A 24088-nucleotide genomic window follows, 5' to 3' on the forward strand; every position below is an offset into this window, starting at 1 on the left:
CCCCTAATATTTCTTTTTTGAATACAAAATTATTTTGCAGGTCTTCCCTAATCTTTTACCATTTTATGGAATGTTGTTTTTTTTCTTTGTGTGTTAAGGTAATGGCTGTGGCAGGGTGTGTGTGTGTGTTCAACTTTGAGTGTTGTAAAACCAAGCACTGAATGTAATATTCCATGCGTTAAAAACAAAATAAAATGAAAACAAACGAAAAGGAAAAAAACCCTGAAATAAAAAACAACCACGGATCTCTAAACATATTCTCAATCCATGGACTTCTCTCCATTTTTACTGCTACCATGTAATCAACTCCGTATTACTGCAGCTTGACCTTCAAACTAATTTCCTTGCTTTCACCCTTGACCCTCTTTACTCCATTTGTCACATAAGCAGGCAGATCTTTTCAAAGTCTGAGTTAGAGCATGTCGTTCTGCTGTTGAAAATGCTCACAGGCTTCCCTCTACCTGAGAATAAATTAATCAAAACTTTCTCTAACCTGTAGAATACTTCGTATTTCTATCACTCCCTCTTCATTTCAACATTCTGCTGGGTCCAGCAGGTTTCAGCCTCACACATGGGGGCTTTGGCATTAGTAGTTACCATTGCTCATATGTTCTCATGGTTGGCTGCTTCTTCCCAGATTTCAACTTAAATGCCAAACTCTCTGGGGAGTTTGTCCTTGACATCCAATGTAGCACAAGCCAAAAGTCATTCTCATCAGTCTGTTTTAAATCTCTGCTTAGTGTTCCATCTGACATCTTATTTATTAATCTTCTCTCTCCCTCCACTAGAATGTAAGCTTTCTGAGAGCGGGGAACTTGTCTACTCATTATCTAGAAGAGTGCCTGGCTCATAGTAGGTGCTCAGAATAACCCAAGCGGAACTCATCTTTTTACTTTCAGTCACGTGAGTGTAAACAATTTTTCCCACTGAGTATTAATCCTTGTGATGCTTTATTTGGAGACAGCTGTTTCAGATAGATTGAACTTTCAGCAACTTTTTCACCACCAAGTTATCTTTTTTTTTTTTTTTAAGTAGGCTCTTCACCCAATGTGGGGCTTGAACTCACGACCCCGAGATTAACAGTTGCATGCTTTACCAACTAAGCCAGCCAGGTGCCCCCTGAGTTATCTTTTTTGATTTGTACATAACTTTATTTCAAATGTTATCTATAAATTCATTAATATAAAATTATTTACCCAGGATTACGTAACTGGTAAGCCGAGAGACTTCATTTACTCTTCCATCTGTTGCTAAATGTGAGATATTAGGCTGAGCTCTGGGGATACACCATGAACTAGAAAGACACCATTCATGTCTTCATAGAACTTATCTTCTGGTGAGGGAGACAGGAAAGCAAAAGGAAGGCAAAATACTTGCAAGTTTTTAGTGGTGATGGGAAGGAAACAAGAAAAATCTATCTCTAGAAGATCATAGAATATTCTAGAATATGGCTCTGATCTAGGAATCAATGAATCAACAAATGTTTCTCCACCCCCCCCAACATTTCTTGTGCTGGCTGTTTTCCTTTGGCAATCATCTTTGGCTTTTGAACTTGCTATGGAGGATCAGGAATACTAGATGGAAAGTAGAGGTAGAAGCTGTGATAAGAGGGGTGCCTGGGTGGCTGAGTGGGTTAAGCGTCTGCCTTCAGCTCAGGTCATGACCTCGGGGTCCTGGAATCGAGCCCCGCATCGGGCTCCCTGCTCAATGGGGAGTCTGCTTCTCCCTCTTCCTCTCCTTCTGCCCCTTAGCTCGATCGCTCTTGCTTGTGTGTGCTCTCTCTCTCAAATAAATAAAATATTTAAAAAAGAAACATCTGATAAGATAGTAGGAGAAGATTCTTAGATAATGAGAATTAAAGGTTGTTCATTTCTCTGTTAAATGTATTCATTTCCCAGTCTGGTTTGTTTAAAGCCCATCAAACAAGTGCTGTGATGCCTACTTGAGAGAAATCCTTTTTTTGGTCACGTGAGATCAAATATGAGGGTCTGTGAAACTACAGACAGAATGTGAGAGGGTAGATAATGACTGGATCAGCTTCATTAGAAGGGCACATACTGAAGAGAAGTGGAATTCCAGTTTAGATAGATAAGGAAAGGTCAGATTATGGTAAATAAGTGTGAATTTAGTGTATTGAATGAATAAGTGTAGCACTTTGAAAGCAGATGAGGAACTTGGCCTTTATCCTGACCACAGTGTAAAGCGATGGAAAGAGCATGGGCTTTGGAGTCAGATGGATGAGGGGTTCACTTCATAGCCAGCTAATCTCAGGCAAGTTTCTTCACCTTGTTGAATCTTAATTTCCTCATTTGTAAAATGGTGGTAGTACTATCTCCATGGTGTTGTTTTAGAAGTTAGAGATAATGAGTGCAACGTGCTCTTCACTTGATATATGCTCCATTATTATTTGCTATTATGGGGCATTGTTGAGCCACCGAAGATTTGGGGGCAGGGTTGATACTGGTAACTCATTCTAGTGAGTTTATAACCAAATGCTGTACGTTGTTTTAAGAACTTTATGTGTATTTTAATTCTCACAGTAGTCCTGTGAGAGAGATATAGTTATTATCCCCATTTTACAGTTGAGGAAACAGAGGCTCAGAGAGGTTATATGATTTGTCCAAGGTCACATAGTAATACATTTACTTAAGTGTTCTTGCAGAGGAGGAAGGTTTGCAGCCAGACAGTCTGAGTGCAGACCTATGCTCTTAACCATTATTCTAGGTTGTGAAATCTTATGAAGATTCATTTGGCAGCAGTCTACAGGATAGAATTTAGATTTGTCACTAAGAAAGAAAAGGGAAATTTTAAATTCATCATTATCATCTTTGTTTAGTAACCACCGAATGACCATAAAATACTAGCCTTTGTCAAGCCTGTTATAAAAAAAATCCAATCTCTGTCCTTCATGGCATAACAGTGTTAAGAACATATTAAGGAAAATTCTTAACTCAGGAAAAGAATACTCATATAATCCTTTACTTGGGTTAAATGTAAAAAGAGAATGTATGAATTAGATCATCTTGAGCTTGAAGTGCATAAAGAAATTGAATTTTCTTAACAGGAGACTTCTTTTTTTCTTACACATGCTGTTATCTCCTCTAAATATATTGCTTACTTGTTGAATTCCATTTATTCTCCCCCTCAAACCCACATTATTTTGCTTTGGGGACAAATGGGAAGACAGTGATTTTCCTCAACAGCCCAGTGGATTCAGCCTCCTTCTAGTTGAGAGTAGAGACACCAAAAACTGTTAACAAGTCCAGGCATTAATTTTTTCTCATTAGCTCTAATGCAGTTAAACGAAAACAATGAAATTGAGAGTTTACCTCAGATATTCCCTACCATCCCAATCAATACATAATAGTCCTATTTCTAGGATTTTTCTCTCCTTCCCTTCCTGTCTTCTTTTGGGAAAATGCCTTGGGGTTGAAAGCAACAAATCAAATACCAGCAAATAAAATCAGCTTTTCTTCTCCTATTTTCCTACCCAGAAAGGAAAAGGGAAAGAGAGCAAGAACCCCACCATCCAAGAGAACTGATGCTTAGGCGTGCCATCCTAGAAAGCCCTTGTTCCTTCGCGTACCCCCCCTCCCCCCGGAGCTCTGCAGCAATTCCTCAGAGATTGTGTAGTCTCCACTTTAAATATAAATATATATATAAAACTTCCCCCTGTCTCTTTCTCTCCTCCTCTCTCTCCTTTTTTATTTTTTTAATTTCCTATAATAAAGTTTCCTATTGGATAAAATCAGCTCCCTGATTTATGCCTGGTTCCTATTGGAAGTTCTCAGGGGCTGACATCACTTAGGAAAGCGAGGGGGTAGGGCTGCCAGATCAGTTTGTCACCACCCAGGCTCCCTAGCCTTTGGCTGGGTGCAACTTCCATTTTAGGTGTTGGATCTGAGAGAAAAAAAAAAGAGAGAGAGAGACTGAGAGAGAGGGAGAGAGAGAGAGAGAAAGAAGAGCAGGAAAGATCCTGAAAGGAGGAAGAGGTGGCGAAAAATCAAGTACCTTGCTGGATTTGTCTTTCTCAGCACATTGACGAAGCCTTGGGTTTCTTTCTTAAAGGACTGGTTTTTAGAAGTCCACATTTGAGGTGTGTGCCTTTATAAAAAATGTGTGTACAGACGGGTAAAGGAGGAGAAGCCTAGTCGAATTTTTGTCTTACGGTAACCAGAAGGAAGTTAAAAACGAGAGAATCTGCTCTGCTGACGGGTGACTTTTAAGCAATTACTATTTTTCTTTCTAATTACTTTGGGGGAATTTGGGTATTTTATTATATTAAAAAGTAAAATATTTAAGACCCAGAAACAAACTTCTAGGTCTCTCTAATATAGAGATGAATAGATTCAGAGGGGTGAGAGCAAATTCACATTTACATGTAAATTTATATTTTGGTGTGTTCTCTAATTTTATATTTTTTCTGGTTTTAAGCTAACAAACTTCTGTTTTCAGAGCCCAAACCAAAAGTTCGGTTTTTTGGCATGTTGGTGTGGGTTGGGAAAGGAATTTGTCCGGGTCGGAAGCTAGTTATACAGATGGTTCTTCATATGTTTCAAAACTTTTTTCTCCCCGTTATCATTAGATTTGTGGAAGTGAGAAGTTGTAGGGGAGCTTTGCAGCTTTAAATGGTGGTGGTTTTTCACCCCAGAGAGTTTGAACGGCCCAGATCAGTTTCAGCCCTGCTCTTCCTGGGTGGATCCCTCTTTTACTTTTCCAGGTGCGGTGGGTGGGAGCCTCATTCTCCTGCTAGACGTAGCCTCCCTGCTTTGCTTTATAAAAGAAAACAAATAGATCCATGTTAAACAGACTGCCATTCCTTTCTTCCTGAGACTACGTTTGACGGCAGAGATTTGTGGAGGTGTCGTGGACTTAGTTTGCAAGTACATAACGTTTGATTTATGTGCTTCAAGGGATAAGGAAATTCTCATCATGCGTTTTCAGTTCACCTGAATAAAGTGGCAACACACCTGGAAATATTTTCAGCTTTGTGCCCTCTGAAAGGGCCATGGATTAAATAAGATGAGGCTAAGAGAAAGCACTCAGTGCAAACTTTAGTGTTTAGAATGCATTTAAGAAAGCACAACAGGAATTCTTATTTTTAAGCCAACTGAAAGTTGTTTTTTGGAGGTGAGTTTTTTTGTTTGGTTAATTTGCCGTGAAATCAGGAATCTGTAAGAGCTGGAGGCCCATGACTGCTTTCATATATTTAATCTTAAGATTTGTTTTGATTTTGTTTTTGCAAATACATTCTTGCAAAAATACTGTTTGTAGATAATTATATAGCCAACTCATCAGTAGCTGAAAACTGAGTGTTCCCTTCTTTCTGTCTTTGAAAATGCGAATCGGTCTGAAAATTACAGCGGGAATAGATACTGCCCTGATTGTAACAGGATGGGCCTTAATAGATAAGCTGCTCTTTAGCTTTAAACTGGTATGTATCTTTAATAATCCTCTCTGGTTTTGTGCCCTCCTCCCATTTTTTTTTATACCACAACACTTCCTTGAATTTCTTTTCCAGAATGAGAGTATTTCTTGAAAGATGATTTCATCCTTGTGAGGTTGTGGCTTCAGAGGAAACAACTTTGTTCCCTCTTTTAATACAATCTATGCGAGGGCTGCAGTAAAATCTTGGTGTCTGGATCTCATAATTACAGCAAGTGCAGTTAAAAAGAGAGGAAAAAGACAATGTGTACAGTCTGTTGGGCTGTAGTTCTCGTTTAATATTTTCTAAATTTTCTTTCAAACATTTCTCTGCCTTGACTCCAGCCTAGGGGAGATTTCTTGGTGGATCTTCAGAGGGTTGGTCATGTTGCTGCCAGAGTGTCGGTTTCCCACTCAACCTTTAGGGGGAGGGATGAGGGAATCTGAAGGAGGAGTACAAAGGCAGTTTGAAAATAGGTTCTGGATGACTGAGTGGTGGTGATTTGGTTCCAGCTTTAAATACTGGGCTTTGTGTGGCTGCAGTGAGCATCCTAGTAACTAGCGTCCAGGACTATTTCCACGACTGAGGCTTTGTTTTGACTGGTGTGTACTATAGAGCTTTTGGGTTGATAAGATGGAAGATTTGTCTTTTACCTCGCCTCTACTAGTTCTTTCAGGGAATGTAAGGGGTGCAAATAACTAAATCTTTTATTTTTTTGTTTTGTTCCTCATTTTGGTTTTTGGGTAAAAAATGACAAGTAAGTACGAGTTGTGCAGATTTTTCTTTTTTTTGTTTGACTCCTATATACTGTTGGTTTCTTTGTTATATGACTAAGGTACGGTCTGTGTATTCCAGGTGGGTGTCTCTTTTGGGTGGTTAGAGTGCTAGTGCCTTTCTTAGGGTTCCCAATTATGGAGTGTCACAGGGGCAAGGATATGTTCTCTGAGTATAAAATTGGGACTATTGGAGATGTTTAAAAAAAAAAAAAAGCTCCGAGTAATTGCAGTTCACCCTTAGGTTTATGAGGTAGTTGTTCTCTAGGGACGGGTGAGACAGGATGGATGCAAATAAATTAAGCATAGATCACCATGCAATTGGAATAACAAAATGATTAGCTCTGTATAATTTATTGCTTTCTATTTTAGTACCTGATGGTCCCCTGTTACTTACAGCCCTCTCTCCCCACCCCCTTGTTGTTTTTACTGCCTGCTAAGCATTTTGCATAAACTATTTACTTAATTTCCCACAACTGTTTTTTAAGGAATGTGAGCCTCAGAGAAGCTGAGGTTTGCTGAAAATCTCACTGGCTGTAAGTGGCCAAGGCCAGGATTAAATCCTTGTCTGACTAACTACAAAGTCCATGGACTTAGCCACTAATGTACTACTGTTCTCCAGAGAGAACAGAAACAAGAACCAGAACCAAAGTGAGCCCTTGCTAGAGGCAGAAGTGTTTAATTTTGCAGAGGGCCAGTCCCCACTTAGATTTCCAACCCCCTGCATGTTGGGATAATAATATGTAAAAAGTCCATTTTCCATAAATCCCATAGGGAGCTGAATATGTTAGAATAGGTATTATCTTAGTCTTTAAAACAGGGATCTTCCCATATGCTCATCATTGCTGTTCTGATTTCTTAAACTTACTGGAAATGCCTCCAACTTTGATTATCAGTGAAATTTCTTCTTCCAGACAATTTTTAGGCATGTGGTTTGGAATGATCTTCCCAACTTGCAGGGAGAGGCTCGTAACAGTAGCTCGAATAATGTTTATCACACTGCGTTAAAATTGTCTTACTTATTTTTGTCTTTCCCTCTAACTGTGAGCTGCTTGAGTGTAGATGCTGAGTTACTCTGTGTCCTCTTAGCACCTATCTCAGTGTCTGGTACATACCGAGGTGTCAGTAAGCCTTGGTTAAATAAGGCAGTTGATGGGAATCACTGAGGGACTTTTGTGGGGAAGGCTGAAAGGAAGTTGAGATAGGAAGCAATACAACCTAGATTAATGAAATCACAGTGTGATGTAGAAACTTCTGCCGTAGTTTGTAGTTCTGACCTTTTACACATTTCTTACCTCTCATTTTTAAGTAAGATTTCTGGAGATAATTGAAGATTTAAAATTTCATTAAAAACAAAATTCTGTTTCTTTTCTGGGCAAGCTGTCCAAAATAGTATAAAAAGTAAGGGTCCTAATATTTCATAATCCGGGCAGCTGTTAACTTCAACCACTGAAACCTTAAATAAAGCCATTGTCTAGGGGGGAGACACTGCTTACCTGGAACTTACTAGGGCAGCAGCATGGAAGTATTGCTTTCAGACATGTTGGAAGTGAGTGGTTTTTATACTAGTTAATAAAAACATAAAAAGCTTGGGATGATAGTTTTGAACATCAGTGTTCTAAAGAAAGTATGTTCGAATATCATTGTATTTTTTTTTTTATCAGTGCTTCTGCCATGAAACTGCAGGAGATTTTGTTCAAAATTGGGAATTTTATGAATTAACCCAAATTAATTTTCATGGGTAATTTAGAATGATAGTAACAAGAAACTTGCCTAAAAGAATGATGCGTAGGTTATCAGTATGTGATTTCATGTTCTCTTCCATTGCACAAGGATTCAAGTGCCATGATCGTAAAGCTGAAATAGGGATCGTGCTGCCTAAATGTAGCTGCTTGCAAGGTTTCCAATAGAGAGCATTGATACATCCTGGCAAGGACAGAGTAAGGAGGGAAGAACTGATATTCTGGTTAGAACTAGCAAGGGGGAAATAAGTGTATGGATAGATGTGTATTTGGTTGTGTATAATGAATTTTTGGGAGTAAATGTGCCCCCCTCCCTCTGTATTTGGGATTACATGTCATTGGTTATTAAATATTAAGCATTGAGAATGGAGCCCGCATTTACTGTTGTGGTTCAGGGACAGTGTTCCGCATTTTTAGGGCCATTTCCTCTCCAGTGAGTCCTTCAGTCTGACTGGAGTGGTGTGGGCAATTTAGATCAGGCATTTAGTGGGGACATTATAAGGATTGTTTTCTTAAAGCCTTTTTTGCTGGCCAACAGGTAATTTGGTCATCACTTTTACAAAAGATACCCCATTATATGATGATAAAAGCAACTTCAAACTTTTAATTTTGAAAAAAATTTCGAATGTAAAGGAAAGTTCCGAGAATAGCATAAGACCGCCTGTGTATCCTTTAGTCACCTAGACACCCACAGTTAACCTTTTGCCTCAAATGCTTTATTATTCTGTATTTTTTGATCAATATGCTGACCAAACGGAATTTCCAGTCTAAGAGTTCCACGGATCTGGAGAGGCAAGGCAGTGTAGCGTAGTGGTTAAGAGCATGGATCCCTGAGCTAGTCTGCCCGGAATCGACTCTTGCACTGCTGCCTACTAGCGTGTAGCCTTGGGCAAATTGTTGAACCACTCTATGCCTTGATCTCCATTGGTAAAATGAGGACAGTATTATTGATCTCATAGAATTGTCGTGATGCTTAAGTGATTTAATATATGTAAAAATGGTGCTCAAAGTAATGCCTTGTAAGTTTTTGCTATTAGAATGGATGCTTTAAATGAATTCAGATATCTTTTGTCTGTTGGACTAAATACCCTTTCAGGTCTCTTAAATCCTAATATTCTGTGGTATAGATGTTTGTGTTAAAGATTTTATTTATTTATTTTTAAGGATTCATTTATTTACTTGAGAGAGAAAGAGAGTGCGCACGCAGCAGGGAGGGGCAGTGGAAGAGGGTGTCTTAAGCAGACTCCACATTGGGGGGGGGGGGCAATCTCAGGACCGAGATCACGACCTGAGACGAAACCAAGAGTCTGACGCTTCACTGACTGCACCACCCAGGCGCCTCTAAGATTTTGTTTGTAAGTAATCTGTATATCCAGCGTGGGGCTTGAGCTTACAGCCCTGAGATCTTGCATGCTCTACAAACTGAGCCAGCCAGGCTCCCCAAACTAACTTTTGGAAAGATAAGTGTCTAATAATAGGCAAGTCTGGGGAGTTATTTGGGCAGGGTTGTCCAAAATACAGCGATGGAAAACTTTTAATAAAGTAAAGTGAGGCATTACTGGGAGAAGAGAAACAAATTGCAGAGCTTACAGTAATTTCTTCAGACTTGGAGACTTTAGGGAAAAGAGCCCTACAGGTTTCTCCCATCTTTTCTTTTTCTTTTACTTATTTGAAAGAGAGAGGGAGAGGGTGCCCACATAGGTGGCGGGAGGAGAAGTAGAGGCAGAGGGAGAAGCAGGCTTCCCACTGAGGAAAGAGCCGTAGGTGGGGCTTGATCCCAGGACCCTGAGATCATGACCTGACCCAAAGGCAGATGCTTACTGACTGAGCCACCCAGGTGCCCCCTCTCCCATCTTTTCTATCTACAAGAGACAAAACTCCAGCATCCAAGGGTAAACTTTAATTTTGCAGAGACTGGACTGGAAAAGCTTTGTTTGGGTTTATTATTTTTTACTTTGGACTAGATTCTTTATCTTGAAGTATTGTCCAACCAGGATTTTGTAGGATAATATTCAGCTATGAATGGTTGTACAGGAAACTACATAGAAATGAAGGCAGGCTTTTACTATCCCTTTTCTTGAAATAAACTTCCCTCTTTTATGTTCAGGGAACATCATTCTCTATTTTTAACCCTTATTTCTGGATTTGTAAAACTGGGGTGTGTAGAAATTTTGAGTTCATCAATGCTTCCCATGAGAAGTGTGCTTCTAAGAAAGAGGTCTGCTCTTGTATGTAGAAAAGGCAAACTGTGGCCTGTGGGAAATATATATGTGTTACATGCAGCCTTGCCTGGAAACTTCTAGGTTTCTTCTAGCTGAAGGTTTTCCTTCTCGTCCTACTAACTAACCCATGAAACCGGTGTTCTGAATGGTATTTAAACTAATTTCTGCTGGCACTCCATAGCTTCCCCACCCAACTCTTTACATTTTTTTTAAAAGATTTTATTTTTTTATTCGACAGAGGTAGAGACAGCCAGCGAGAGAGGGAACACAAGCAGGGGGAGTGGGAGAGGAAGAAGCAGGCTCCCAGCGGAGGAGCCTGATGTGGGGCTCATCCCAGAATGCCGGGATCACGCCCTGAGCCGAAGGCAGACGCTTAACAACTGAGCCACCCAGGCGCCCCTCCATTTTTTTAATCCACATTTCCGTTTGCTGATTCTTCTACATTTTCTCCCTTTTGTTTTCTTTCCTGATCTCTGGTGTCCCCTATCTTTTCTCCTGAGATTGGTTGTCTTCATGGGCATTGCTTTGCCTTGCTAACACTTAATATGGAAGAAGTTTCTTCCTTCCTTCCTTCCTTCCTTCTCTTTTCTTTTCTTTTCTTTTCTTTTCTTTTCTTTTCTTTTCTTTTCTCTTTTCTCTTCTCTTCTCTTCTCTTCTCTTCTCTTCTCTTCTCTTCTCTTCTCTTCTCTTCTCTTTTCTTTTCTTTTCTTTTCTTTTCTTTTTATTTGACAGAGAGAGAGACAGCCAGCGAGAGAAGGAACACAAGCAGGCGGAGTGGGAGAGGAAGAAGCAGGCTCCCAATGGAGGAGCCTGATGTGGGGCTCGATCCCAGGACTTTGGGCTAACCCCCGGAGCCGAAGGCAGACGCTTAATGACTGAGCCACCCAGGCGCCCCTGTGGAAGAAGTTTCTGATTCTTACCATAGAATAAATTGTACTTATATGCTAAAGGTACAAGTATTAGGATACTGCTTCTGGTTTATTTCAGTTAGATCTAGATTAAGATAAATTGTGATTCAAGAAGATCTCTTCTAGTAATTCAGATTAGTTTTTATCTTTTTGATTTTCAAATCTCATCCACATTTACTAATGACTTACCCATTTTGGGTCACTTGACAGTGGAGCTAAAAAAAATGTAGTTTTCCAAGAGTAAATTACCAGTTTTATGTGTGTGCTTCCTGTGTTGTTTTCTGTTGGAATGCAGTAGCACATTGAGAGATTGCTTTGTGGCGTGAAAAGATTTTTGTTTTAGGGAGCTTGTATTTTAAGAAACCAAAATATATTCTGATGGTTGAGGACATAAGACATTGTTATAGAAACTGGGTCAACTTTTCAATACTTTTACCAAAGCACCTACAGTTTCCATTTCTTTGCAAGTGGAGTGAATCTCATTGAAACAAAGTAGCTGGTGTATATTCAGCACACTTTTAAAATAGGGTAGCCTGTTTTAAAGGAGAAATTAGTGCCAATCTGATTTGTTTCTGCTCTTTCTGTGTTGGAATGGGGAAAGTTCTGTAACCTCTCTGCTGTTCTCCTCTCCAGTGAGTACTTTGTCAACCAGGGCAGAATTGGTTGTTTGAATGTGTACCCTGCTGAAGGTCAGCCAAATGTGCAGGTCAGGCTACAAGAGACCCCAGCTGATGGGCCTAAGATCACAATTAGAAAAAAAAAAAAGTATAGAAAGTTACATTAAATGGAAATCAAAGATGTTATTAAGTGCATTTCTAAAATTAAGTATTATCACAGATCTCAGAAAGAGGGCTCCCAACAGTAAGCAAGAATCTTTTTACTCTTTCCTATTTTTATTTTTAAAAATTGCCTTCTTAGGCTATTTTAAGAAAACATGACAGCATTCTTTGTCCCATCCTTTTACTACCTTACATGGGCTCTTATATACATGTGGAAATATCTGTTTCTCAACCATTCTTAAGATTCAGAAGACAATATATAGCCCAGCATATTAATTGAAAGAGTGAATTGTTGGGGCACCTGCCTGGCTCAGTTGGTGGAGCACACGACTCTTGATCTCAGGGTTGTATGTTTGAGCCCCATGATGGGTGTGGAGATTACTTAAAAATAAAACATCTTAAAAAGAATTAAAGACTGAATTGTTTTGAATTGTTTTGCACGTGTATATGTCACTTTTGGTATAGAACTTCATTGCAAGAAACTTTTTTTTTTGGCAGGAGAGGGGCAGGATTTCTTTACTCCAAATATTTAGTTGTAACAATACAAGAGTTGGGGCGCCTGGGTGGCACAGCGGTTGAGCGTCTGCCTTCGGCTCAGGGCGTGATCCTGGCGTTCTGGGATCGAGCCCCACGTCAGGCTCCTCCGCTAGGAGCCTGCTTCTTCCTCTCCCACTCCCCCTGCTTGTGTTCCCTCTCTTGTTGGCTGTCTCTATCTCTGTCTAATAAATAAATAAAATCTTTAAAAAAAAACAAACAAACAATACAAGAGTTATCTTTTAAATCTCCTAACAAGATGTAGTGAATAAACCTTCGTGCTCAAAAGTATAGAAAGAAAAATGAACAAAGTTGATTTATTTTTCTAAAATTTAACTTTCTGTTTTCAGTGGAAAAGTGAAACATCTTCATTCATTTAAAAAAAATTAGGGGGAGCCTGCTTCTCCCTCTGCCTGATGCTCCCCCTGCTTGTCCTCTCTCTCTCTCTGACAAATAAATTAAATCTTAAAAAAAAAATAAAAAATTTGAGAGCCTGTGGTATGCTATGCACTAGAATATAACAGTACACCAAATAGACCTCACAGAGTTTATAGTCCAGTTGGAAGAGATAGATAATAAGTAAATGTATAGTATGCCAGAGTGTGGTGATACAACTGAGAAAAAAATAAAGCAGAATATGTAGAGTGGTGAATAAGAAGTGCAAGGGTAGGAGTGAAGTTTTGAAATATAAGGAGTGGTTGGGGAAGGCCTCACCTAATAAGGTATGTTTGAGAGAGACCTTAAAAGATATTAGGGTGAAGTCATGTAGATAAGAGTAGAAAGTGCAAGTCCTGAGGCTGCTTGTTACCAGTGAGCAAGAGATATGGGGGAGAAGTAGACCTACTCAGAGAGTTTCAATAGATACGTGTTGGGGGGAAGAGGGGATAATTTAGGACCTTCTCATTCACTGTACAATGCAAAAAAGTGTTTCCTCCTCACTTAAGACCCCAGAGACAACGGATGGTAACGAATTTTTGTGTGTTCTCTGTAAATAGAGTTGAGGCCATACCTGACCCAGCGTCCATCTTTGTCCCATTGCAGAAGTTCCGTGTGAGTATAGTCAACAGGTAATTTGCAGAGTAGCAGATTTTGCATAGGTTGATGACCCTTGTCTTGGAGAATACAATAGCAGGGCAACTATTTACAATAAGCTTATATGTGTTTGGGAAGTGAGATAAAACATTTCTTCCCTAGAGAAATATATTTCTCTACTTTCTTACCTACATTGTCAATTTTCTATGAACAGGAGAACTGACAGATCTGGTGTAGTTTCCTTTTGAGTACATTTGTTGCTTTGGTTTATGACTACATATGCCCCACTTATCTGTTGCTTTTCTTTTTGTTCATTTGACCAAAAAGCTCCTGCTTCCCCAAAGTTGTAATCTTTGGTATTTAATGGCTTCAGGGACCACATTATAGGTCACCATAGTCCTATTTCTGTTTTGCACTGTTTTCCCTTTCCATATGTGTGTTTAAGCATTAAGGGTTATTAAAGCATATACTGAACCACTTGGCCTGGTTGACTTTGGTGGGATGGAGGAATAAGCACCAACTATTTAGTGATTGATGTTCTATGGCAGCCACATATGGGAAAGTAAAAGGATATTTGATTTTCAGAGTACTTGTGTTTTGAATCACCCATTCTTACTTTCCCTCTCAAGATAATCTGGTTTAGCTAGTCTTGTCCTTTAGTGAAAGAATCTCTCTGTCCTCCTTTCTCTCACTGTTTGGAGTTTAGCCCTGCAACTTGACCTGGTTACCCTCTGTCCTTTTCTTTAATTATACCTATCTAGTTGTCATCCTGTTACTTAATATCATCCTTGGAAGATGACCTCAATCAGGAAACATTTATTTCCTTACCATCCTCTTCTGCTTTGGTCAAGTAACTGTGTCATCTTGCATAGGAAATACACTAGGCAATCACAGAATCCCCTAATTTTGAAGTTGCTTTAAATAACTGCGTGATGTGTATTACTTCAGCATTCATAGATGCTTGCAGTTGTCTTTTTAAAAAATATTTATTTTAGAGAAAGAGAGAGCGTGCAAACACATGAACGGGGAGGGGCAGAGGGAGAGAGAATCTCAAGCAGACTCCCCACTGAGTGCAGAGCCCCATGCAGGGCTCGATCCCACAACCCTGAAATCATGACCTTAGCTGAAACCAAGAGTTGGATGCTCAACCAGCTGAGCCACCCAGGTGCCCTGTGTTTGTAGTTGTCTTGGAAGTATGTTTTTGAATGGCATTCTTCTTTCCTAAATCTTTAGTGATGCATGTTTCCTGTGGAAATACTCTCTTTATGGTTCTTCTAAAAACATTTTGCTACTCGCTTGCTCTTACTCAAACCAGAAGTTAAAGTGACTTTTGCTTGAATGAGTGTCAGAGGTAACCCTTGAGTCAGTATTTTCAACTGGACTAGAATTATCTAGGGTTGTGAATTCTAGATTTGGAACTTTGGACTTCTTTTGGGATGGGATATAGAACCAGTCTTTGAAAATGTTGGCACAACTCTTTGTTTCTTGGAGGACAGTTGAACTAAGTTGTTTTAAAAATAATCAGGGCTGTCCAGTCTGCAGTGTAAATAGGGATGTTCTCCAGTGTACAGCTCAGGATTCCAAAAAAATGAGATAATTCTTTTCTAGGTTCTGAGTCTAGAGTATAGGATTTAGGACTGTGTCATTCCAGCCATCCTTGTATTTAAACCCATGCTTTCCAACAGCCTCTAATCTCACCTGGAATAATGATCTGAGCTGTCTGGTGGACAATAATAGGCCCAATACAGTATTTAATAACAAGTGCCCTTCTTGCTAGAGGAGTGTGGTGGTCAGAGGATTGCCCGGGATAGGCTAGTACGGTGGTTCCCAACAGCTGACTATCATTTTGAGAGCTTTTTAAAAGCATGAATTCCCAGGCATTCCCTCTAGAAATTGAGGTATGGGGGATGAGGAAGTAGATTTGGGAGATTGTATTTTTAATTTTTTTATTCTTTTGAAGTTTATTTATTTAAGTAATCTCTGCACCAAACATGAAGCTCGAACTCATGACCCTGAGATCAACAGTCACATGCTTCTCTGACGGAGCTAGCCAGGTGCTCCAGAGATTGTATTTTCTTTTCTTTTTTTTTTTTTTTAAAGATTTTATTTATTTATTTGACACAGAGAGAGACAGCCAGCGAGAGAGGGAACACAAGCAGGGGGAGTGGGAGAGGAAGAAGCAGGCTCATAGCGGAGGAGCCTGATGTGGGGCTCAATCCCAGAACGCCGGGATCACGCCCTGAGCCGAAGGCAGACGCCCAACGACTGCGCCACCCAGGCGCCCCGAGAGATTGTATTTTCTTAAAAAGCTTCCCAGGTGATTCAGATCACTTAGGTTTGAGAACCATAAAACCTGAACATTTGAATTAAGCTACATATCTATGTGATTTCTCAGTTGGGTGGTTATTTAAATTAATATGAGAAGTAGAAAAGAATAGTTCATGGTAGTGGACATGGTGAGAAGGTGACTGATTTGAAGTTTTCTACCTCTGTATGCTGTATTGTTTAGTAATTACAGATGTCACTGCCTGACCTGGGGGTTATGCCAGTACTTAGTTAGCATGGTATGGAGGACTGGCCTGTTGTGAGGGAGGGAAACTTTTAGACCATATCTCCACTTCCCCTCTCCATTTTGAAATTGTGGAACACATTCAGGAGAGGATGTTCTCATTGAAACTCAGCTGGACAGTTTGTTTAAAACTCGGACAGGAAGGGCCAATGTTACTTCCTGTCTGAAAAGGAAGTGCTGGCTTCCTTCCCTTCCTCCTTGGCTAGCTCTGGTCAACTTCTAATGTGAGTGGGGGAGGGGCTGATCATGTTAATACTTTTCACTGGCTACCTGTGCCTTGGGAAATCAGGTTACCATCATTGTTCAAGTGTGAAAATATCATGTTTATTCCCTTCTTTCCTCATTTGAAACATGGAGACGGGTGCTGTGTGGTCTCTTGTGTGAGAGCCCTGTGCTCGGTTTGGCTGTTGCAGTCCAGGGAGCCTCCCAGTCTCCCAGACATTACTTTACATTTAACCTTATACCTCCCCTGTATTCCCTGACATTTGAAAATAGATCAAGGAGCTGTAGGGAAGAAACTCAAATCCATTTGACACTGAGGGGTAGGTTGCGGAAAAGAGAACATAATTGGGCAGAAAGGAGTGGGTGACAAAGGTTTCTTATTTTTAAATTGAGCCAAGAAAACATTCTTTCTGAGTGGGGCCAGTTGGCACTCTTCCTGCTATTTTAGTCCAGGCTTCTCCTTCCTACTGGCCAGTCAATTGTATTAAGTGTTTGATGTGAGTTTGAACTGTGGTCTCTGGGGTTGGGGGGAGGGAGCGTGGTGGAAACAGCTGGTGCCTTCATCAAGCTATCTCAATTACGCTGCTTTTCAGAGTGTTTGAGGGTGGGGGGATGGAGGATTGGAGGAATTGGATGTATGTTAGCAGAGCCCCAGCAACTCCCATGTAGTGGGATTGGACTCTCAGACACTCTTAATACCATGTGGGATGCTGGCTAGTTGGAATGTAGCTAAACCTTCTTCAGTCACATTCTTTTCTCTGCCTCCCCACCCCCCTCAATTCTTTCAGCTTTGGGCCTGATTTGGAAAGAGGGGTATGTGGGAAGTTAGATAGCAAAACAAATTCATGCCCTTCCAACCACTGAGTATTCAGCATAAGTCTTGGGCCCCTCCGTTGACTTTCTCCTTACCCATTCATTACTCCTTTGGTTGGGTTTTCTAAATATGTCTGCAAACGGCCAGAGATACAATTAGAACCAGGATCTTTGGTGAAGTCATGCTAAATTGTAATCGGTTGGCTATACTGTTCTCCTTCCTTCCCTCACACCCTGGGGTGACTGTATTTCTGAGTCAGCACAGCTTTTCTGTCTCACCTGCTCAATTTGAGGCAGAGAACCTGCCAAGCATCCTTTTGGAGTGGCAGCATTGATATGGGTGTGGCCAGTCCTCTGGGGCGAGTCTTTCACAGCCCTCTTTTTTTTTTTTTTTTAAGTATCTCTGAAAACACTCCTACTAGATTTTTTGGTCTCCTTTTGTATAGCTGTCTCACATGATACTGCTTAATTGACTGATTTATTTGACCTGGGCTATGATGAGGGAGAATGGGAAAAGAATAGTAACAATTGGGGGCGCCTAGGTGGCTCAGTTGGTTAAGCGTTCCACTCTTGGTTTCCACTCAGGTCATGATCTCAGAGTCTTGAGATCAAGCCCCGAGTCAGGCTCTGCAGTCCGGGCAGAGTCTGCCTGAGATTCTCTCTCTTTCTGCCCCTCCCACTCATCCTCTCTCTCTCTCAAATAAATAAAATCTTTAAGAAAAAAAAAATACTAACAATTGGAACTACTTTTTCAGTTATTCTTTAAAAAAAAAAATATTTATTTTACTTAGCGCGCGTGGGTGTGTGCACGGGGAGTGGCAGAGGAAGAGGACCTCAAGCAGACTCATGCTGTGCACAGAGCCTGACACGCATCTTGACCCTGAGATCATGACCTGAGCTGAAATCAAGAGTCAGACAGACCCTTATCCGACTGAGCCACCCAGGCGCCCCTCAGTTACTTTTGAGAGAAAAAGGGAGTTAGTCTGATTCAGTGCTAGGTAAGGGATCTTAAACTTTTGTGTGTGTGCTTCAGTGATAGTTTGCAGTGGCTAGGCTCTGCTGTTGAAGTTCTGTTCTAAAGCCTAGTGTTGCTAAATACCCATTTTTCTACCCAGCCCTAGAATGGCTGACTGTTGTGTATATTCCTGCCCCACCTCCTTCTACCTGGTTATGCCAGATCCAGATATGAGTTAATTCCTTCTAAGTTGTGCTGTTTCAGACTTAGGCTTCTTTTGCATCATATACTATCTAGATGACGGTTCAGCCCAGACTACTTCTAGCAGATCCAAGAAGGGGGAAGGAGTTTTTAGGGGAAAGAAAAGGAGAAGAAGCAATGAGAAATGATAGCGTATTACTAGTACCCTGGTTGGAGAACTGTGCTGAGCCTGAGCTGTGCTTCACGCGGAGGGAATTGAGCCCTGTGGGCAAAGGGTGTTCCTTTGGATTTCAAGAATCTCTGGTTAATAGATTAGCTTGACTTCTATCTGAATCTTTGCTTCTGGGGTTTAGGGCCAACGTCCAGTGGGCTTGTACAAGATAACAGAAGAATGCATCATTTTTCCCATTCTTGGAAGTAGCTGAGGACCCTTATTAGAAAGGAAGGCTTCCCTCCCCTCCCCCCGCCCCCAGAAGAGGTTCCAAATCTATAGTCCCTGACCCACTCCAGGGGGAGTAGTGAGCAGGAAAGGCTGAGGTTGCTGTCTTGACCTCTTTGCTGCCAGGACTACTGTGCAATTCTAGTCCTCCCCTCCTTCCCTAAGGAGGTAGAGAACTTTGCTCCCAGCACCTGCTGGTGCTTATCCTGCCTCTTTGTAGGGTGGAGCCTGCTCCCTTTGTTTGTTCTCTGTGGGGCCTCTAAGAATCAACTTTATGCTTGTGGGGAAAAGGGTTTGAAAGACTGGAAACAGTGGAAATGGGTGACAGAGGATGTGTTTTAAAGTCATTCTCCAGGTGGGAATGTTCCGTTGACTGAATCCAGAGTGGCAATCAGACTGCCATCGTGAAGTTTTCTTTGGGATGTATCACATGTATTGGAACTGAATATCACAGCAGCAGCAGCAGCTTTAAAATCCCCAAAGCCGTGCTTCCAAATTGAAGAAACTTGCCAAGTAGGAATCTTAAAAATCCCCTCACCCCCTTGAAACCCTTAGATCCACACACAGTGTCTTTCTGAGATTCTCAAAGGCCTTAGCTTTGTCCTATGTAGTGTTGGCTTGGGGCAGGGAGGAGGGTTGTTTTCCCGAACATGATAAGGAACTGAGCAGGGCAAAGTGGGAGCTCTGGCTGGTGATTGGTAGACAGGATGCCCTGGAATGCGGTTGGCCTGCAGCCCAGAATCCAGCACTTTGTATTTGTTTGTTTCTGGGAGACTGTGGTCTGGTGCTACTGTGACAGGAAGTGAGAAAGCTGGGAGTGGGGGAACGGAGAGGGGCCATGTCTTTGTGGTTCTCCTGTGAAATCTCTTTGTCCCTGGAGAGCAGCTCTGCTCCAGGGCTCTACTGAGAAGAGAGCAGCCTTTGTGTGTCTAATGGGTCTCCGAGCATCTAGCTACTCCGAGGGTTTAGGGAGTGTGAATTCTGACTGGCCTTTTGCGTCTCAGCACTTGAGTTATATAAATGGCCTCCATCTCCTAGCACTGGGGAATTTCACTGAGTTTTATGTGTGTTACTGTTATTTATAGATCTCTAGGATTTAATTAAGAAAGGAATTCTAGAAAGAGATAGATGTTTGTTTATATAATGTTTATTCACTCTGTATTGCAGACACTTTGTTGGGTCTGAAAGGGACAGAGAGAAACAGGCGATGCTGGGGCCCAGCATTTTACTTTTCACCCTTCCAGCTGGCACCCTACTACACACAGAGCTAGAGAAATCTACCCATTCTTTGATTCAGTATTGGGAGGTATTGGCAGTTCATTGTTTGCACATAACTAGGGAATGGTTGGTAGTTTCCTGGGATTCTCCTACCCCCCACCCCCACTGAAATAGCACCTGTAGCACTCTCTGTGCCCCTCCTCCTTCCTTTCCCCCCTTGTTTTGTGTTTTCCCTGCCGTCCATTCCAGCTGTGAAACAGGCATCTCTTCTAACTTTGTGGATTGGGTGGCTGAGTCCTCAACTTCTTGCCAAGCTGGCTAGTCCCTGAGCACACACACAAACCGGCCTTTGATTGCCCAGGAGGACAGCTGCCCCAGAGGCAGATTGCTAACATACCGCTAGAACAATCCCTCCCCTCTGTTCTGATGCTGGCCAGCACAATCTTCCCCGCTTCTAGTTCCTTCTGTTTCCTACCCAACTCTGATTTCTGCTTTTGGTTTAGTGAGATGCCACTTTAAAAATGAGAGTAGGGATATTTGTGATCAGGTTTTCTTTCTTGAGGTAGGGATGGTTTGAGAATGTGGCATGTAGCCAGATTTCTAGAGCAGGCCCTCCAGTGGAAGGATAGGTGATTATGTAAAAAGTTGTATTACTTTTGCCCCTAGCACCTTTCCCTGAATTCTTATTCCTTTATAAAATGGGAAATCTGAGGTAGATCGCAAGCTATTCTTCCTCAGAATCGGGTAAGTTCTTGCTCATTAAAATGAAGATAAGAGCCAGGGATGCCTGGGTGGCTCAGTCAGTTAAGCACTCCACTTTTGATTTCAGCTCAGGTCATTATCTCAGGGTCAGTCAGATCGAGCCGTGTCAGGCTCCGAGCTCAGCACACCTCAGCACACAGTGTCTGCTTCAGATTCTCTGCCTTTCCCTCTGCCCCTCCCCAAGCTCACGTGCACATTTTCTCTCTCTCTCAAATAATAAATCTTTTAAAATTTTTTTAAAAAAATAAAGTGTAGGTAAGACCCAAAAGTTTATCTGCTTCCACACCATCCGCCCCCCTCAAAAGTTTACTCTTGGTCAGCTTCTCTATTGGAATTAGAATGACTTTTAACCACAAGATGAGTAGAAAGTTCATACCCCCTGTACTCTATCAGGAAGAAGGAACATGAACTTGGAGCAGAACAGATGCGTTTCCACCACTCACTGGCTCTGTGACTTTGGGCAGGATACTGAGGTCTTCTGACATACAGTTTACTCATTTATAAAAAGGGGCCAGTGTCATCCCAGAGGTTGCTGAGAGGATTATGTGTGATAACTTGGGGAGATCACTAATCAATAACTTACAACTTTTCTTCCCCTATAAAGTCAGATTTTCTTCTTTCTTTTAGATAGGGAAAAACGTTTCCTTCAGCACTCTGTCCTATAGCTGACACAGGACCTTCACACTTCTCTGATTTCCTCATAGACTCTTTGTTGTTTGTCTCAAAAGGGGTGTATATTCTAAACCTGATGGCGGGGTGTCTTACTGCTCTTTCCAGTGCTTTGAGGAAGCAGGACTGTAAATGTGACTCAGTTACTTGCTTTCAGCTTTCCCAAGTCACCGTCAAAGGATGGGCAAGAGGGACGCCTGGGTGGCTCAGTCAGTTAAGCGTCTGCCTTTGGCTCAGGTCATGATCCCAGGTCGCGGGATCAAGTCCCGCATTGGGCTTCTTGCTCAGCAGGGAGTCTGCTTCTCGCTCTCCTTCTGCCCCTTCCCCTGCTTGTGTTCTCTTTCTCTCTCTCTCTGACAAATAAATAAATAAATAATCAATCTTAAAAAATGAAAACAAAGGATGAGCAAGGAAATGTTGAAAATGCCATAGATAGAAAGTAAGGGGGTTTGGTGAGAAGCTGCCTCTTTAAAAAAGGAATGTGAGCTCAAACAGTTGGGTGACCTCTAGAAAACCCTAAGGTTAAGCTTTTTTTCCATGAAATTTTTTTTTCTAGCCTAGGGTAAGGACGGGTATAAGGTATCCTAGTTAATTTTAGGATTTCTCTTTATGACACAGGAGTTACACAATACCTTCCCAGTTTGATTAGACTTTTTCTCATTTCCCATTGTGTACTTGACCTCCCTCTTTTTCTCCCTTCTCCTGTAGGAAGGAGAAAGGCATTTGGCCTCTCCCCTTCCTCCAGTCTGACACCTCCTTCTTTTTGCCCCTCCCTCTTATCTTTGTTTCCTTATCGGCCTCTCCCTAAAGCTCTGCTTTCTCCTTATAAGGCTAGGTGAGGCTCCTTTGGCAGGGTTGCGTCAGGGATCCAGGTAAGTAACTCATGTATCTCAGACTTTCAGGATTGAGAGAAAATTCAGCGCTGTCTGTCCCAGTGGAGGGCCTTGGAGAGGCACGTGGGTAATGGGGGTGGAGAAGGAGGCGGCCTGGCCTGAGAGATCAGAAGGACTTGTTAGACCAGTCCTGTGTGTGTGTCATACGTGCCCCAGAGAGAAGCAGGTTTTGTTTCTTTCCATACCCTTTCAGTCCTGGGCCCCTCACTAGCTGAGAGCCACACCCTTCCTTTGCTTCAAAGCCAGTCCAGCATTCAGCCATTTAGTATGTTTATGGTTTGGGGGGTTCCCAGAATACTCGGTAGGGGAAAAGAGAACAAGGAGAATGTTCCATCTGGTTTCTGAATTTAGGGTCAAGATGATGGAGTTTTGCTTTGTTTTGTTTTTTTCTTTTAAAGTCACAGTAAAAAACTAAATTCTGATTATAACTTTGGGTCAGGATAAGAAGACTGAAGTGAGTTTAAGGTGTCTTGTTGATCTCTGGAGATTGCCAGCTTAACCTCCTTTTAACAAGTAGTTTTTTTTTAAAAAAGGAAAACGTTCATATATTTATTTTCCTTCTTTTCTCTGAAACTCCAATCAGAAGTATCACTCTTTCCTAAGAGGACAGTGATTTGTCAAAGACTCCCTTAATTCATCAGAGAGGTTCATGGTGGACACATTGAGATCTAGTCTTTCGCTGTGAAAATGAAAGTCCCCAGTCTGCCTTTTGGGTGCTCTTAAGTGGAGAAGCTGGGCCTTGCATCAGGCAAATCCACAGGGACGCTCAGAAACTGCTAACACCGAAGAGAAGGCCATTTCAGGAATATCAGTTGTAACTCTGAGAAGTGGTCGGTTGAGATCCCGAAGTGAGCAGAGTACTTAGGTCTCAGTACGGATCACGTCCAGGGACTGGGGCTTAGTGTGGGAGTTAGGTCTTCCTAACAAACGGAGGGAATACTGGAATTGTTCTCACTGAGCTTGGGATGGTGGAACCTCAGGTGGTAGGTGGGGCGCTTAGACCTTGGACTCTGGTACAAGCACTCTTGGTGATAAGAAGCCAGAGAAAACTATTGACAAAATACATTCCTTTGATTTAAAAATAAAATGGCAATTTTCTGTTAGTTGTGTGTATGGTTGAACAGGAATAATTGCTTTGAATTTTGGAGCACATGCCATTTTAGGCAAACAGATGCCTTTTAGGGATCTAGAAGACCTACCTTTGTTGGCTTGAGCGTTACGTGGTACAGCTCTGTGGTGTTACAGGTGCTGTATTTTATTGATTGGTATTCTTCAGTGCGAGGCTCAGTGTGCTTTTTATTTTTATTTATTTTTATTTTTTTTTTATTTTTTAAGATTTTATTTATTTATTTGACAGAGATAGAGACAGCCAGTGAGAGAGGGAACACAAGCAGGGGGAGTGGGAGAGGAAAAGCAGGCTCATAGCGGAGGAGCCTGACGTGGGGCTCGATCCCATAACGCCGGGATCACGCCCTGAGCCGAAAGCAGACGCTTAACCGCTGTGCCACCCAGGCGCCCCTCAGTGTGCTTTTTAAAGTAGCCATGTGAAATCCCTAGGATGATGCAGAAGAGGAGTTTTGCTTATCCTTGCTTTTGGAGGGAAGGCATCACTTTGTGACATTGGTTTTGATTTAATAATAAAAAGGAAGGAGGAGAGCTGGCTTTGGGATTGGCTGCAGAAGATAAAATTTCTTTAAGAAACCCAAAGACTATTTTGTGGGGTTTTAGAGTTCTCCATCTGAGGACAAATACTTTTTCCTCTTTCCACAAGGGCTAGCTTGCCTAATTCTGGTCATGTCTTTGGATACACTTATCAGAATAGCATGGATGTAGGAGAGACGTTCAATCACCCAGCCTATAGTTTTACATATATTAGCCATTAAAGCTAAACCCTAACACGTAATAAAAGTGAAGCTTATAGGGGTTATAACT

At 41.5% G+C, this 24088-nt stretch overlaps 1 protein-coding gene across 11 annotated transcripts in view; it reads left to right on the plus strand.

The window, feature by feature from the left end:
• Positions 1-3831: 3831 nt before the first annotated feature.
• CTNND1 (catenin delta 1) overlaps positions 3832-24088 on the plus strand; it is a 47059-nt gene continuing 26802 nt past the window's right edge. For all 11 annotated transcript variants that reach the window (XM_087854881.1, XM_087854883.1, XM_087854885.1 and 8 more), the window contains exon 1: positions 3832-4096. The gene's annotated coding sequence lies outside the window, so the exon portion shown is untranslated. The remainder of the gene's footprint in view (positions 4097-24088) is intronic.

This window comes from Ursus americanus, chromosome 24, assembly GCF_024610735.1.
Source record: "Ursus americanus isolate L20-20 chromosome 24, mUrsAme1.1.p, whole genome shotgun sequence".
In the NCBI taxonomy this organism is placed as follows: Eukaryota; Metazoa; Chordata; class Mammalia; order Carnivora; family Ursidae; genus Ursus; species Ursus americanus.